The sequence below is a fragment of the Scyliorhinus canicula genome, chromosome 10 (assembly GCF_902713615.1).
Source record: "Scyliorhinus canicula chromosome 10, sScyCan1.1, whole genome shotgun sequence".
NCBI lineage: Eukaryota > Metazoa > Chordata > Chondrichthyes > Carcharhiniformes > Scyliorhinidae > Scyliorhinus > Scyliorhinus canicula.
Genome location: NC_052155.1, coordinates 62,729,504 through 62,748,194, shown reverse-complemented (window position 1 = coordinate 62,748,194; position 18,691 = coordinate 62,729,504). Strand labels below are relative to the sequence as shown.

The 18,691-nt window shown below is 44.7% G+C and overlaps 1 long non-coding RNA gene across 1 annotated transcript; it reads right to left on the bottom strand.

Moving 5' to 3' along the window:
- Positions 1-775: 775 nt before the first annotated feature.
- Positions 776-4,727, bottom strand: LOC119972420. The gene is made up of 2 exons (XR_005462045.1): positions 4,599-4,727; positions 776-1,476 (listed from the first exon to the last, which is right to left on the bottom strand). It is a non-coding gene; the product is annotated as an uncharacterized LOC119972420 (long non-coding RNA).
- Between the last annotated feature and the right edge of the window lie 13,964 nt (positions 4,728-18,691).

Genomic DNA, 18,691 nt, shown 5'->3' with positions numbered 1-18,691 from the left:
AATTTGCCCACCACTGATGTAAGACTAACTGGCTTATAATTGTTTAGCATTTACTTTGATCCCTTTTTGAACAATGGTACCACATTTGCATTTCTCCAGTCCTCTGGTACCTCCCCTGTGTCTAGTGAGGATTGGAAAATCATACACAGAGCATTTGACTCCTTCAATAGCCTCAAAAATAATCCATCTGGCCCTGGCGCTTATCAACTTTCAAGCATTTCAATCCTTCGAGTACTTCCTCTCTCTTTATGGTTATCCCATCCAGTATATCACAGTGTTCCTCCTTCACTACTATATCTATATTATCCATTTCCCTTGAAAACAGGAGACATTTGAAACCCTTCACACAACTTCTGCATCTATACAAAAGTTCCCTTCTTCATCTCTGATAGGTCCCACTTTTTCCTTACCTTACATTAATAAATTGGTAAAACATCTTTGGGTTTCTTTAACTTTATATGCTAATCATTTTTCATGCCCTCTCTTTGATTTCCTTATTTTCTTTTTGACTTCGTCCCTGCACTTTCTAAACTCGTCTAGGCTATCTGCAGTGCTTAGTTCTTTGTGCCTATCATACGCCTTATTTTTCTGTTTGATCTTCCCCTGTATTCCTCGAGACAACCGGGGGGGGGGGGGGGGGGGGGGGGGGGGCTAAATTGGCAGTACCACTTTTATTTTGGAGGGGACACGTCTATTTTGTGCATTTAGGGTCTCTCCTTTTAGTATTACTGTTAGGCTAAATCTCAGTTCAATGAGTGAGTCGACACAGTAAGGCTTCAATCAAATAGTTTTTTACTCTAGGATTGTAACACGTACAGCCATCTGAGTTATGGCTGGAGAAGGCGCATTCTGCCGAGCCTCAAGTTACACACACTGTTAAAGGTTGTTCCGCGCGCAATGGCCTTGGGCGGGTTACATAGCTGCCCACTCACAGTACTGTTGCTAACATAAATGTTATCTAAAACCGCCACCCCCATCGCCCTCCTTAGTCAGAGCTAGAAGCAGCTGCAGAAATATACCTTACAATCCCTCCTTTGTCCTCTTATGAGGACAACAATTACTTCCCGCGCCCCCTATGTTTTGAAACGCGCGCAAAAATAAAAATAAAAAACCCTTTTTGCCAAGCGTTCTATACCGCCTGGTTGGGTCCTGAGGTCTCTGGTAGGTGAGGACCCCCCCAATCCTCTTGGCTCGACCCGCCGGAGTCTCAAGTCCTTCCCAGGGGCGGTGTACATTACATACAATTTTTGCCTTGCCCCTTATAACCCGCGCGTTTTTCTTTCGTTCCCTTCCCCCCCCCAGTTTCACATTTCAGCTTCTAAGTATTCTTCTAGGAGGTAGTTCCTCCTGGTTGGCGAATGCCCTCAGCCCACGGGATTTTTCCGGGTTTTCTGATACACACCAGGTCCCCTTCTTTTATCGGACTCTCCTGTCCTTCTTCTCCGTCACCGGCCGCGTTGTTCACCTGTTGCGAAACTAAAGTGACCATGTTACCGAGCATTTTGATATATTGACTTATTTCAATTTCCCTATCTTCCCATGTTTGCACCCACTCCGGGTTGGTCTTGGGTCCTGGGTCGTTAAGAGGGTGAAAATTCAAAACTTAAGATTTGTAAGTTCCAATTAAAAATGCATCTTCAGCTGTGTGGACTGTTCATTACTTTATCAGAATTTAAAAGGCCAGAACTCGCAGGCAAACCAGCATGGGAGTGTCAAGACATCTTCTGGATTACACACAAAAGCTTGTTGAAAGGGTTGACTGTCTTGCAGAGACAAAAAGGGGGTATAGTGGGTGCATAAATTGGAATGATGCCATTCGCATCTCGAAACTTGTTTTTAAATTTTTCACTCAAATGGCTGGGAGTAAAAGTTGGAGTGCTGCCAAATTCCCGTTATCAAGTTTTTCAGGGAACACAATATGTTATTGAAACTCATGGACATATTTCATTTACCCATCTGTTGTTTATAAGTCATTCTGCAATCTCATAATTAAAACATCTGCGTTGTGAGACAGTTTAGTTTCACCCTACTGATGATTTTTTATGTCAGGGAAGTTTTAACCCTGAACTAATGAAACACCGGCTTGATCATATTTGTCACATGTATTTCAACTATCCTAACCTCCACTGAACACCATAAAACTAATATTTTCTTATTTTTACATACGTGATTTTGCACCCTGATTAAAATTATAGCCTTTGAAAAGAAAAAAAATTGTTAACTGTACTCAAACTATAATCTTTAAAGACAATGCGTAGACAATTTGAAGCTTTCAAATAATCACAGCTCGTAACAAGTCAAGGTCTGAAGTCAAAGTCTGAATACAAAGACTGTGAATAGTTCAGAACAAAGTTTAGATGCCTAAAACTCTCTCTCTCTCTCTCTCTCTGGAACTCTTGTCGCTCTTTCTCTTTATCTAACTACCCCTCCCCTTCTCTGTCTCTCCCTGACGTTCTCTTTCGCTCTCTCAACTTTCGCTGTCTCTATCAGTCTCTCTCTCTCTGTCTCTCTTTCTCTAAAATGGAACAAAATTAAAATACTGAACAAAATTTTTCATTCTCCTTCAAAAACTTTATCTGTGTCATTCCATTTAAGTCAATTTCTACTGATTAATTTTAGAGGCATTAGCTATTCTTAGAGATGTATATTTCTTTGTGCAGATGACCTGCTTGCTGAAATGGTTAAATTTTTGTACAGAATCAAAAGTGGTGGAGAACTGGGCATGATGCCATCTCCATCCGTTATGCGACCTTAGACATTACCCATCCTTTCTTTCAATTTTCAATGTTCGTTGTTTAACCGGTTTTTGGAAAGAGACATTACTGGATGTTTATTTTTCTTTTATTTCAAGTGAGTTGAATTACTGCTGAATTTATCTGGACGGCTTGAAACGATCTGAAGTTATTCTCGACATGTATCCATTCTTAAGTTTCTAACCGTAACCTTGTATTGATTTTCCTCCCCATTTTTTTTGTTTTGGGAGGGGGGTTAGTCATCCTCAGACATTCCTGAACAAAACTAATTAAGTGCTTTAGCCCCTTTCTGATCTTTTGGACTTCACTTAATTTGATTTTTTTTTCTCTCCTTGAGACATTCTGGGACAGTCGTTAGCCGTAATTGTTGGCAGTTTTGTGAGGTCTTTATGCTAGTTTGCAGAACCTACTGCAGTATCTTTACTCGTTTTATTGACATGCTTAAAGGAGTTAGAGCTCAATTCCTTTAAACCAGCCTGTCTTCCAAATGGTATGAAGGTTTAATTTATCATTTGTGCTTAGAACTTTATTTGTCTTATCTTTACTTCTGTGTATCTCACCATTTTTCTCTGTTCCACAGAAATCACACCCATCTTTGATCATTGTTTTTTTTTTTACCAGAGTATTTTGCTCTTCAAAAACCAAAAAAAATGTTTTAAACTGACTTTTTTACTCATTTGGCCTTGATACTAGATTTATTGGATGTTACCACACCGTCTGTCCGCCTTGCCAAGTGATTCTAATTTTAGGCGGTCAAAGGTTTGACTACTCGCCTTGTCCACCGGCTCGAGCGGCGTCCAGCTCAGCAACATCCTTCCAGACTTACACTAAATGTTAGGGGTGAAAATATTCACACAAAGGCCTGAATATCAGTAACAAAGCAGTTTACTATGTCAGAATTCTGGGAGATAAGATTTGGGAACTCCGCAGTCCCTGACAGCACCTTATCTCACTTAAGCTTAAACTCACATGGATTAATATACAGATTCAAGGCGGATAGCCTAATGACTTGGTTATTTTCCCATATGTGCCGTCCTTTTTTTTTTCAAATGCGGACATTTATATTTCAAGTCTCTTATGAACCGGTGATAATAGATCCAAAACTGTTTTGTTTTCAATGCCCGACCTTCACGTGACAGATCTCTCAGGCAACAAAACAATTATCCGATTCTAAAACTCTACTTCCTTCTCACTCTACTTCTGAGATCTGACAGTTTTTTAAGTAAAGACTTTGAGTAAATATTATCACTAATATTTGGTCGAAGGTAATAATTCTATTTCCTTCTCACTCTACTTCTGATATCTGACAGTATTTTAAGTAAAGACTTTGAGTAAATATTATCACTAATATTTGGTCGAAGGTAATGTCCTCTTGTCACAAGGCAACAAAACAATTTTCCGATTCTAAAACTCTACTTCCTTCTCACTCTACTTCTGAGATCTGACAGTTTTTTAAGTAAAGACTTTGAGTAAATATTATCACTAATATTTGGTCGAAGGTAATAATTCTATTTCCTTCTCACTCTACTTCTGATATCTGACAGTTTTTTAAGTAAAGACTTTGAGTAAATATTATCACTAATATTTGGTCGAAGGTAATAACATGTCCTCTACTTCCTTCTCACTCTACTTCTGAAATCTGACAGTTTTTTAAGTAAAGACTTTGAGTAAATATTATCACTAATATTTGGTCGAAGGTAATAATTCTATTTCCTTCTCACTCTACTTCTGATATCTGACAGTTTTTTAAGTAAAGACTTTAGGTAAATATTATCACTAATATTTGGTCGAAGGAAATCATTAATCTTACACCTTAAGGACTTTTAAGTTCAACTTAACACTTACGTGTCACAATCCCAAGGCGTTTGACGTCCGGCTATGGTCGTCTTCTATTTTTGTCTCCTTTTTCAATCACTGAGACAATTATTACACAATTTAAAATTTCAATTTTGGAGTTTTGATTTAACAAGTTTGACTCCGTACCTTCTTTTTAGCCGGCTTTTAATTGTCTCTGCGATCTTAAACGGAGTTGTGTTCGACTCCCCCCCAACGTCGGGGTCACCAATTTGTTAGGCTAAATCTCAGTTCAATGAGTGAGTCGACACAGTAAGGCTTCAATCAAATAGTTTTTTACTCTAGGATTGTAACACGTACAGCCATCTGAGTTATGGCTGGAGAAGGCGCATTCTGCCGAGCCTCAAGTTACACACACTGATAAAGGTTGTTCCGCGCGCAATGGCCTTGGGCGGGTTACATAGCTGCCCACTCACAGTACTGTTGCTAACATAAATGTTATCTAAACCGCCACCCCCATCGCCCTCCTTAGTCAGAGCTAGAAGCAGCTGCAGAAATATACCTTACAATTACCCACTGGTTTTCCACAGATTTATCCTCCAGCACTGCTGACCAGTCCTTCTCAGCCAGGTCCCTTCTCCTTTCTACAAAATTTGCCTTCCCCAGTTCAAAATCTTTACTCCTGCTTTATCTCTGTCATTTTCCATGGTCATACTGAATCACTATCCCCGATATGGCTGCCAACTGTCACTTCTCCCACTTGCCCTTCTTCATCCCCCAAGACTAAGACTAGAATTGCATCTCCTCTCATTGTTTTTTTCACTAATTGGATGAAAACATTTCTCAGACACACTGCATGCATTTTTCTCCCTCAGTTTCCCTTATATTGTTTGATTCCGAGTTGATATTGGAATATTTAGTCTACTACTATTATTGCCCTCTTGTTCTTAAAGGCAGAAATTTGTCTCGATATTTGTTATTTTATCTTCATTTCACTATTTGTGGGTCAATAGTGTACTTCCAGTCATGTGACTGACCCTTTTTTATTTCTAAGTTCAACCCATAAAGCCTCGTTTGTTGACTCATTTGGTATATCATCCCTTCTCATAGCTGGAATTGATTCCTTAGCCATTAGTGCAACTACCCTCCTTTTTATCTCCCCCTCTGTTGTGCTTGAAAATGCTTTATCCAGGGATATTGAGCTGCCAATTCTGACCCTCCTTTAGCCAGGTTTCCGTTATAGTAATGACACCCTGCTGCATTGTGTCTACTTGTGCTCTGAACTCATCTATTCCCCCCAGCTTTTCCTCCCGCACCCTCTCCCTATCCCCCTTATCCCCTACCCCCCAGTGCTCTCTCAGTGATCCTCAACAAGAGCCTTTTGTGCTCTGCATCTAGGTATTTCCCGAAGATGCACATCAGAGGTGGAGGCAGCCTGCTGCTTACCGCGTCCTGTGGCCTTTGATGTCCCTGGTGGGTGTCCTCTGAGGCTCTGGGGCCAGAAGGCCCCGCGCACGTGCTGGCCACATACGCCCTGCCATGCCACACTGTACCAGGTACTGATTGCGAGACATGTCATTGTGGAACTTGGAGGAGCTGGTGGCCACTGTCGCCACTCCATAGGATGGTTCCGGGTTGACATCCAGCGCCCTCGCCTCCCAGTCAGCCCTGGGGTTCACCTTGGGATTAAGGGGCAGCTGGATCAACCCCGGCAGCCCCTGCATCATCTGGCTCTGTTAGTATTGGCGGCTCCCCAATAGTTTGCAGCATGATGTTGATCCCTTGGAGATGCTCCTCAGTGGCTGAAACATGCTCTGCAGCACCTCGGCAATGCCCACCCATGACTGGGACATGCTCCACAGTGCCTGATCAAAATCCACCTGGTACTGGGTGACGTCCAACAGTGATTGGGACATGCTGTCGGGATGCTCAGCCATGGCCGTCAGTGTCTGAGCCATGCCATGGACATCTCCACTCATGCTGCCAACGTCATGCACCAGGCTCTCCACTGCGGTCGCCACCCAAGCAGTGCTGGCTTCGGTGCCGTGCCCGTAGCCTCTCTGACTCCTCCAATCGGCTATGGACCTGCTGGAGTGTCGCTGACAACCCCCCTCTAAATCTCATAGCCGCACCCTTGAGTCTACATCAGCTCCGGGTAAACATGTTCCAGAGGCTCAGCATCTGACTGGGACCCAGCTGAATCCTGGGATCCAGCAGGCCTATGACTGTTTATTGAGGAGGGGGCACCCTTTAATGGAAGAAAGGTCCCCAAGCAAAATCCACAACAGGCTGAGTGTTGACAGTTCAATTCCAGGATTTATGTCAGCCATTTTAAAAATTATTTTATTGGAAATAATTTTCCTTATTAAAATGGCCAAGAAACAGCCATTTGAAGTAAAATTTATCTTCCGATTTGAAATATAATTTGCCTCTTAATTAATGTGTGACTTGCACTAGTTTTGATTCGATTTCAAATATAGGTGACAAAAGGAAAAATCAACGTGGCAATTTCTTCATTTGGAAATCATTTGATATTTTGATTTACATTTACACCACAGGGGCCATAACACTTTGTTCATATGAGTGGCATGCCTGAACTGATAATTCTCCACTGGAATGACCACATTGGCTTGTCGGTTGTCGAGCCAGTCAGTGGCAAGATTATCTGTTCCACTTATTTTCTGTTTTGTCTGAATCCATTTTACATGAATGACTGAATTTGAGCTAGCTGGCTCAAGTCTCATCTTGTACAATTAGCTGACAGTTACTTCTGTTTGTAACTTTCTTCTTAGGATCTATGGAGAAGCACATTTAGGGAGAGATGCATAAAGTACTTGAGAGGATGGAAATTTTGTGACTACTCATAATGCAGTGAAATAGGAGCTGTATTGATCTTCTACATGGGTCGTTGAGGCAATTACCAGCAGTTATCAAGGTCCTGAATCCAGCACTGGATGTGATATTGTGAGCATTTACTTTGGCCGCAATTTACTAGCCGCATCCTGTTGGAAACGGAGCGAGACACGGCCGGTAGATCCCAGGAGAGGCCTCCCCTGGATTCTCACCAGCCGTTATAACTTGTGAGATCTGAGTCACACCCACCCAGTCTTGCATGGTTAATTCAACTTAGTTACCACTTATCCGTGCTGATGCTGGATCGAACGGCCACCCGGCATCTATCTGCATCCCCGAGGAGGCTCCAACAGGCCGCCTTTCAGCACTGGCCCCCATAAATGGGCATCAGGTGGAACAGCATTTAAGGGGTGGGGGGGTGGAATCTTCCAGATGATCAGAGGCCCCGGGGTGGTCGGCCTCTGGGCAGGGTGGCACCCTTGCACTGCTGGTGTCACCCAGGTGCAAGCCTGGCACTGCCAGAGTGCCTAGTGGCACTGTCAGGGGCACTTCCAGGGTGTCAGTGCCAAGGTGCCAGGCTGGCATTTTACCTGCACCAGGAATCGGGCCCAGGGGTGCACTGCCCATGTGAAGTGACGTGCATGGGAGCCCCAAGGATCCCCTAATAGGTGAGTTGGGGCATTGGGTGGTCCGGGGGTCGAGTCAGAGTGTTGTGAAATTGGGGCACCATTTGAAAATGGGCTCCCGGTCTCCTGCATGGAGGAGCTCCGATGAGCAGAGCTCTTCAGTTTGGAAATAACATTAAAGTGCAGCCTTGGGGGGGGGGGGGGGGGGGGAGCATCCTGGCAGGGGCCCGAGTGCCGTTAGATAGCAGAGTCGTTTACTGATTTCCTGCTAACCCCGCTCAAAACGGACTCGGGTTTTCTGCTTTTGGTTAGGTCACTTAAGGCACCAGGACAGGTTAATAGGGTACTTAAGAAGGTATACGGACGCTTGCCTTTATCAGTAATGGCATAAATTCTAAGAGCAGGGATGCTATGTTGGAGTTGTACAAGACTTTGGTTAGGACACAGCTGGAGTACTGTGTTCAGTTCTGTTTACCGCACTATAGGAAGAATATGATTGCACTGAAGAGGGTGCAGCAGAGATTCACCAGGATGTTGCCTGGGATGGAGCATTTTGGCAATGAAGATCAATGAAGATGGATAAGATCAGTTTGTTTTCTTTGGAGCAGGGACGGCTAGAGAGGTGTGTGAGATTATGAGGGCATGGACAGGGTGGATAAAAAGCAGCTGTTCCCCTCAGTTGAAGAGTCAAACAAGGGGACATAATTTTAAGGTGAAAGGCAGGAGCTTTAGAGGGAATTTGCGGAAAACAGTTTTCACCCAGAGGGTGGTGGGAATCTGGAATGCCTGGGAGGGATTTTCAGGCAGGAAACCTCACAAACTTTAAAAAGTACTTGGATGAATACATCAAATGTAATAACATTCAAGGTTACGTTATTGGCAAAGTGCTGGGAAGTAGGATTAATGTAGATTAGAGTAGATTTTCTTTGTCAGTATAGGCTTGAAGGACCGAAGAGCCTTTTCTGTACTGTATGATTCTATGATTCTATCTCCATGCCTGCTGCATATTTTATCATGGCATGACATGGGGATTTCCACAGTAACTTCATTGCAGTGTTAATGTAAGCCTACTTGTGACACTAATAAAGATTATTATTATAAATGCTATTGCCAGCAGTAAAATTGCTCAAGTCACAAGTGTAATGACATGCATGCATATAAATAACTAAAGTGTTAATTTTAATGTCTAGTTGTAACACTACCATTAGAGGGCACCACTAGATCCCACTATAAGTATCAGCTCCCAGAGGACCTTGGTCTCTTTCAACCCAGAGGGACTAGACAGCAGTAGTGTATGATAGATAGATCACAGCATAGTTAGCATGTGTAGTTTTGAATTAGTTAATACATTAATATTTAATTATTTGATTACTAGTGATAGTTCTGTAGAGTGTCAAATTCAATTATAATTAATCGTTACTTAATAAATTAGTTTGCTTTAAGTTGAAGACTCATAGTTTCTTCAGGATCACACTATCAGATCTTCTGGATATACAGCAACTAGTAACGATATATATTAATGAACCCAGTAATATAACAACAAGCCTTTCTCCAACTCTGTCTTTGGTTTCAGTGCATTGAACCCTAACAGCTTCATGTAGAAGTGCCTTCTCTGTTCTCCCCTCTGCTGCAGCTCTCCTTTGTCTGCAATATCTAACCACATGGCTTCCATCTTAACTTACGTCCTGTTGATACTCCTGACATTTGAAGGTTTACCCGGGAACAGGAACCAGTATTTCTTATTATTCAAAAAAATTACAATTGATCCCTTATAGAACTAATTAGATTCCACGGATATTTAAAAATTAAAATTTTTCTCACTGCATTGCTTCCAGGTCAAAGGTCATAGACATTCTGCAAAAAGTGTATGGTCGCACCGTGGTTATGTGTTTGGTAATACAGAGATGATAAAAGTTGAAATCCCACACTAGCAGTTTGAAACTTGAATTCCATTTAACTAAGTAAATCTGGAATACTGGGTTAATATTAGTTTTTTAAAATCTTCTAGGTTGTTGCAAAAACCCAATGCTTTCATACTGTTTAGTTCAACTCATCACCCAGGACTCGAAATATTAGCTCTTTTCTCTCTTTACAGATGATGCCAGACCTGATAAGATTTTCCAGCATTTTTTTCTTTTAGTTTATAAATATCTCCCACTTTCTATGCCTTTAAGCTTTGACAAAGGATCATCTAGACTCAAAACATTAGCTCTTTTCGCTCCTTACAGATGCTACTAGATCTGCTGAGATTTTCCAGCATTTTCTCTTTTGGTTTCAGATTCCAGCATCCGCCGTAATTTCTAATGGGTGGAGGAGAAACAATTGCTGCAGCCTGAAGACAGCAGGTAAGTGGGGCTGCTCCTGGAAATCTATACCCATAATACAGCCTGTACAGACCAGTTAAGCAGACCTCTGCAACCCCCGGAACACAACCTGCTGGATTCAGGGGGCCCAAAGCAGGGAGGTTAAAGTCACAACAATCTTTCTTTGCCACAAACTCCTTTCAGTCTGTTAGAGGACATCGGCTGCAGCTCCCAGTCTTCACTCCACAGGTGAATTAAGGAAGAGATGACACACTCTTATTGCAAGGGTAGACCAGTACATTCTCTATTGACCTCAGCAATCAACAGGAGAATATTCAGAACTTCCAAAGGTGGCTGGATTCCTTCTATGCAGCATGTTGTTGACTGCATCCATGATGCTAGAGTTCCAAAATGCCAGCCAGCAACATTTATCAATCAATTAGGGGGAGGTGGTGGCACAATAGTATTGTCAGTGGACTAGCAATGAGAGACCCAGAGTCCTGCTCTGGGGACCCAGGTTCAAATACCGCCATTACAGATAGCGAAAAAGAAATTAAATAAAAATCTGGAATTCAAAGTCGAATGATGACCATTGTCAATTGTTGTAAAAACCCATCTGGTTAATTAATGTCCTTTAAGCAAAGAAACCCGCCATCCTTACCTGGTCTGCCCTATATGTGACTCAAGGTCCACAGCAACGTGGTTGACTCTTAACTGCCCCTCAAGGGCAATTAGAGATGGGCAATAAATGTTGTCCTAGCCTGTGAAGCCCACATCCCATGAATGATTTTTTTAAAAATCACTATTCCATCAATCTGCAGCTAGCAGCCTATCAGGAAAACAAGATACTCAGGCACATGTCTTGTACTAGTCTCTCATGCATCCAATGTAGAACCCTCCCAGCACAGTGGCAGGATGGTTGTTGAAGGACAAGGGATATCCGCTACGGATGTGGCTGATGAGACAACAGTAAGCATGCGTGCCAAAAGCGACACCAGTAAGCATCCATGCCAATGAACCATCAACTGAACATACAACAGAGATGATGGAGAGATTCAGAGATCATAATAGATCTGTTGTGCTGAACCTTGGTGTTTTGGGAACAGGCTGATATTTACATTTGTGGCAATGCCTTTGAATCTAAAATGAAACAAAGTTAAAGTGGTTCCCTGGCAATGTTGAGAATTTCTGAGATGCACTCACATACGTAGAAATACACATAGAAAATAGAAGGACGAGGAGACCATTCAGCCCGTCGAGCCTTCTCTGCCATTCATTATGATCATGGCTGATTATCAAATTCAATACTCCGATACCACCTTTCCCCCACATTTCCCTTGATCCATTTAGCCCCAAGGGCTCTATCTAATTCCTTCTTGAAATTACACAACATTTTGGCCTCAACCATTTTATGTGGTAGTGAATTACTTTAACATGATCTAGGTTGCTATGGAAATGGGAGTTAGCTGAGGCAAAGATAAATAGGTAACTGAGTGGTGAGTTACAGCTGTGGTTTGCTGAAAATGGGCAGGGAAGAGACGTTCTCACACAGAATCTCTTGGCAGTAGCAAAAGCAAATCCAGTTTAACTGGAGTCAACTAACTGTTTCATTGTATACATTTAAGAGCTTGGACAAAGGAATATCTGGAAATCTGTGCTTCAGGACTGAGATAACTTGAGGGAGTTGGTCCCTCGAAATTTGCCTTTCTGGTGATAATCATGTCTGGAAGACTCAGGCAGAGTGGAGCAGTTTGTGAAGACCCTTGGAAGATTTGACCTGGTATGGTAAGGAGTGTTGAAACTGCTAGAGTGCTGGGAGAAACTTTAGGACTGCTGCCGATGCTACGGATGCTACTCAACACCCCAACGCGGCTGGTTTAGCACAGGGCTAAATCGCTGGCTTTGAAAGCAGACCAAGGCAGGCCAGCAGCACGGTTCAATTCCCGTATCAGCCTCCCGAAAAGGCGCCGGGATGTGGCGACTAGGCCACTACTTTTCACAGTAACTTCATTTGAAGCCTATTTGTGACAATAAGCGATTTTCATTTTCATTTCATTTTTTCAGATGTGCCAGCATTTGGGGTATCGGTTTAAAGTGAAAATGTGTGAGAAGTAATATGCCTGTAAATTGATGTTTGGATTCTGTTGATTTTGGTTTGTTTGTTACGGTAAAAGATTTAGACAGTGAAATCTTGTTCATCGGTTCCTTTTATTGGGTCATTTTGGAAACCCATTGGTCTCTATGGGGATTGTGACATGACAAAGAGACTTGCTGGTCATGCACATGTGATGCATTCTACACAACATTGTCAGAGAAAAGGGTTGAATTTGAAGAACATAAGAGCAGGAGTAGGCTATTGGCCCCTTGAGTCTGCCCTGCCAAAAAAGTTAATCATGGCTAATCTACCTCACTGCCATCTTCCCACACTATTCCCATATACCCCAATATCATTGGTATCTGGAAATCAATCAACCTTTGCTTTGAACATACTCAATGAGCCCCCACTGCCCTCTGGGGGTAGAGAACTTCAAAGATTTACTGAAGAAATTCTTCCTCATCTCATCTGAAATGTCTACTTCTTATTCTGAGAATGCCACCCATGGTTCTAGACACCCCAAACAGCGGAAATATCCTTCTTCCATCTACTCTGCTGAGGCCAATAAGAATTTTGTACATGTCAATTAAGTCACCTCATTCTTCTATACTCTACAGATCACAGGCTCAGTCTTAATCTTTCCTCATAGGCAATCCCACTGTCCTAGGAATTAATCTGGTGGACCTTTGTTCTATTGGCTTTCACAAATATATCCTCTCTTAGTTAAGGAGACTAAAACTGTACACAATACTCCTGGTGTGGTTGCACCTTGACTCTATACAAATGCAGCAAAACTTCCTTATTCTGATACTCAAATCCCCTTACAATGAAAGTATTATGCAATAATATATTCCAAGGGAATTGTACAAAGGAAATTTACATTTCTTAGGCCAGTTCTGCCCAGCAGAAATGACTAGTCTGCAAGGACAAAGCACCGTGAAATTGCTTCCAAAATTGTTAATGGTTGTAACATTACCAATTTAATGGTCCCAGGTAAAGGAATGTACATCCAAGCAAAGTGGGGAGGTGGGAGTTACATGGCCCCTAAACAACCCCCCCTACACAAATGCACCCTCCCACCAACAAGCTGTTGGAACAGCTAATATTGCGTGATGGGAATGAAAAGCTCAGACTGCCATTTTCCATCCAGCAGGTAACAGTAGAAAAAGGGCTCTGTCCAAATTTTAATACCTGGCTTCCCATCTAAACAATTTCCACTGGAATTTCTGAACATCTGTACCAGCACCCATACGACTAAATCATCTCAACCTGCCTATCCCATTGTGGAAGTCGTCTACACAGGAAATGTGAATTATCCAGCATCAATATCCAACCGGCAAAATGGAGCATCCCAACGGCAGAGAATTCAGCCCATTATATTTTGTCCCCACACCAAATATAGATTGTGAATATCTGGGACCTAAGAACTGATCCTCGCAGTACCCCACTCGTCACAACCTGCCAACCTGAGAATGATTGCTTATCCCAACTCTCTTGTTTTCTGTCTATTAACCAATCCTCAATCCATGCCCCAATTTGCCCCAATCCCATGAGCTCTATTTTTTCTTAATCCATGGTGACTCTGCCCAATCCTACTATTATTTTCTAAATGCTCAATTATCACACCCTTTAGACAGGATTATAACATTTTCCCTGCCACTGATGTCAGGGTAACAGGCCTCTGCCCACCTGAATTCCCAAATCTTCCAACACACCAAATATCGTCACCTCTGGACTGTGAGCCACCCCGCTCCCAGAATCTCGGACATGACCTCTGAGAACTCCTGCCAGAACCCCCTCAACTTTGGGTATGCTGAGAACATGTGGACATGATTTGTGCCCCCCCCCACCCCCCTCCCCCAACGCACACTATCCACACCTATCCTCCACCCCTGTAAAGAACCGCTCATCCTCACAACCGCTTTGTAGGCCCTATGCACCACCTTAAACTGGATGAGGCTTAACCTTGCACACGACGAGGACAAATTCACCTTGCACAGGGCTTCTTTCCATGTCCTGGCTCTCAAACCCCCCCCCCCACCCAACTCCTCCTCCCATTTGCGCTTGATATCCTCCAACGACTTCCCTCCCTCTCCATCAACTCTCCATAAATGTCTGACACTCTCCCCTCCTAAATATCATCCTCTAACAACAGCTGGTGTGGGCGGCACAGTAGCACAGTGGGTAGCACTGTTGTTTCACAGTGCCAGGGTCCCGGGTTCAATTCTCGTTTGGGTCACTGTCTGTGTGGAGTCCGTGCGGAGTCTGCACGTTCTCCCCGTGTCTGCATGGGTTTCCTCCGGGTCCTCCGGTTTCCTCCCACAGGTCCTGAAAGACAAACTTGTTAGGTGAATTGGACATTCTGAATTCTCCCTCTGTGTACCCGAAAAGACGGCGGAGTGTGGCGACTCGGGGATTTTTACAGTAACTTCATTGCAGTGTTATTATAAGCCTACTTGTGACAATAATAAAGATTATTATTATTATTATTATCTTGCAGCACCGGAGACAGCAGCCTCAGGAAGGACGGCACCTCTCTCCTCACTAAATCCCTCACCTGCAGGTATCTGAAACCATTCTCCTTCGGCAACTCATACATTTCCGCCAACTTTTCCAAGCTAGCAAACCTGTCCCCTATAAATAGATCCCTGAAGTATTCTATCCCCACCTGCCACCACCCCCAGAACCTTGCATCCAGCCCCGCTGGCACAAACCTATGGTTGTCACATATCGTTGTTCACAGCAATATGCCCCCTCCAACCCTGCACTGGTTCCAAACTCGCTGCACTGACACCAGCACCAGGCTAACAGAGTACTGGTCTAGTGAAAATGGAAGCGGTGCCAACAACAGTGCCCTCAGACTCGTCCTCATATGCGACTCATCCACCCATACCGATCTCTCTTCCACTGCCCATTTCCTCACCATTGCGATATTCGCTGCCCAACAATAGTTAATCAAACTCGGCCAGCCACCCCCCCCCCCCCCCCCCCCCCCCCCCCCCCCCCCCCCCCCCCCCCCCCCCCCCCCCCGGCCCCCTCTCCAAAAAACACCCTCCTCACCCGCGGGGTCGTCACTGCCCATATAAACCCCAAAATTATCCCGTTCGCCTTCTTGAAAAAGGATTTGATAACAAAGATGGGAGACTCTGGAACACGAACAAGAACCTGGGGGCACCGTTATTTTAATCATCTGCACACGCCCATCTAGTGTTAGCAGCAACACATTCCACCTCCTAAAATTCGCCTTCATTCCCTCCACCAGTCATGCCAAGTTCAAATTATGGAGCTGCACGCAGCTCCACGCTACCCGAATTCCTAGATACCGAAAACCCACCCCCATCACCCGGAACGGCAACTCCCCTAACCTACTCTCTAGCATTAATCGGAAACATCTCACTTTTCCCTGTGTTTAATTTATACACCTAGGACCGGTCAAATTCCCTAAGGACCTCCATTATCCTTTTGAAGTAGCCCACCTGGTCCAAAATATATATCAAAAGAGCATCCGCATCCAACGATTCTCTGTGCTCGGCCTCACTCCACTCAATACCTCTCCACCCCTCGACACCCTAAGCGCCATTGTCAGCGGCTCTGACGCCAAAGCAAAAAGCTACGGGGAGTGTGGGAGTGTGGAGTGCCTCATTCCCGATGCTACCCAAAGTATCCCGAGCTTGTCCAGAACCGACCCAGCACCTCCAACAGATACACCCACTCCACCCGATTAAAAGCCTTCTCCGCATCCATTGCCTCCACTGCTTCTACCTTCTGCCCCCCCGAGGGCATCATAATGACATTGAGCAGCCTGCACACATTCGCTGACACTAGCCACGCCTTCACAAGCCCCGTCTTGTCCTCCCCTATCACCACCGACACACAATCCTCTATCCGCAACACCTTCACTAGCAACTTTGCATCCACATTAAGCAGCGATATCAGCCGGTACGGCCCACACTTCTCTGGGTCATTATCTTTCTTCAAAATCAGTGAAATGGGTGCATGCGAAAATGCAGGGCCTTTTCCTTGCCTCGTTGTACACCCCCACTAGCAGAGGCCCAAACACCACACCAAACATCTTGTAAAACTCTGCCTGGGGCCTTCCCTGCCTGCATCAATCCCACACCATCCATCACCTCCCTCAGCCCAATTGGGGGCCCCAAAACCTGCACCCTCCCCTCCTCCACCCTAGGGAACTCCAAACCGTCCAAGAACTGCCTCATACCCTCCTTCCCAGGCAGAGGCTCCAACTCATAAAACCTTATGAAGAAAGCTTCAACTACCCCATTCATCTCTTTTTGCTCAGACACCACCTTGCCCTTCTCATCCCTCAACCTACCAACTGCCTCCTCATTTTGGGCGCCAACATCCTATTCGCCTTTTCCCTGTACTCGTAATCTGCCCCTCTGACCCTCCGCAATTGCCCTACCGCCTTCCCCGTGGACACTTACCCAAACTCCATCTGGAGCCTCTGTATCTCCTTTAGTAGCCCCTCCTCTGGCGCAACCAAATACCTCCGATCGACCCTCAAAATCACAGCCATTAGCCTTGCTCTCTCCTCTCTTGCCCTATGTGCCCAAATTCATATAAATTCATCCCTGACTACTGTGGTGTAGCTGTGGTGTAGCTGTTATATAGCTATAAATTTATTAACACTACTAACTTGGGTTTGACACATACCCCGAAAGAATACACAGTTGATTAATAACATTTAAACTTCATTCATCTACAGCTAATCTCGCTACTGATACAAACTATGATCCCACTTTCACGATCTGTACTTCTGACTCTCCCTCGCTAACTCCTGCACACATTGTCCCAAAATGCTTAGCATCACTACCTTATATAGTTGTAACTATAGCTCCCTCTCGTGGCTACTCTCAACACGTCATGAACCTTTACTGTTCTTACAATGATGATACCAGAACTACCGCTTTAAGTGCCTCCCAAAGCTTGGAGGGCGAGACCTTCTCCATGTCATTCTGCTTCATATACCTTTGAATGGCCATCCCCACCCTCTCGCAAAACCCCTCATCTGCCAATAACCTCACATCCAACCTCCACTGCGACTACGGGGCCTCAGCCTCTCCCTGTGCCACCCGCAAATCCACACAGTGCGGTGCGTGGTCAGAAACCACGATCGCCGAATACTCTAAGTCGGCCCCCCCACCAGCAGTGCCTTGTCTATCATGAAAAAATCGATCTGGGAGCACAGCCGGTGCACATGTATGAAGCACGAGAACTCTTTCATCTTCAGCCTCCCAAACCTCCACGGGTCTGCCCCCCTATATGGTCTGTGAACCCTCTCAATTCCCTCACCACCGACCCCTTCAAAGACCTGGGACATGACTGATCCATCCTCGGATCCAAAACCATGTTGAAATCGCCCATTATCAGCCGGTGTTTGTCCAGATCCAGGAACTTCCCCAACACCCTCCTCATAAAGACAATGTCATCCCAATTTGGGGCATAAACATTCACTGGAACCCCATCCAGCTGTCCACTGACCATCACATGCCTTCCCTCCAGGTCGGCTACAATACTACCCACATCGAAAGCCACTTTCCTATTGACCAACACCGCCACCCCCCTTTTATTCATGTCCTACCCCAAGTGGAATCTGCCCCACCCATGCCTTCCTCATCATGTCTGATCGCCGAACTTCAGGTGCGTCTCCTTCAGGAACATAAAGTCCGCCTTCAAAGTCCTCAAGTGCACGAACACACACGACCATTTAAACGGCCCATTCAACCCTCACACATTACTTGTAACCAGCCTCGCTGGGAGGCTCCCCGCCTCTCCCTCCCCTGCAGATCAGCCATAACCCTTCTTTATCCAGCTCTCCCCTAGCCCGCGGCATACACTTTTCACAGGGCTCCCCAAGATGTCTGCCGCCATCCTGTGGTGAATGTGTAACTGGTAATTCACACTGTACCTTACTGTTGTCCCTGTGGGCCCCATCTGTGACCACTGTGCGGCTCTGCCCACAGGGGGGAGATGAGGAGCATGTACAGGGCTCCGCCCTAGGCTCCGCCCCCTTTAGGGAGTATAAGTGCTGCAGTCCTGCGAGACCGCCCTCAGTATCGTGCAGTCGCAGGCAGGCTCAGTTGTAAGCCGATTAAAGCCACAGTTTACTCCAACTCGTGTCTCTGAGTGAATTGATGGTTGCATCAATTTAATCGACTTAAAGAACTACTATGGAATCAGCCCTCAAACCTGACTGACTGGAACTCGATCCACAGGCAGCAGAGGCAAAGGAAATTTTTTTGCATT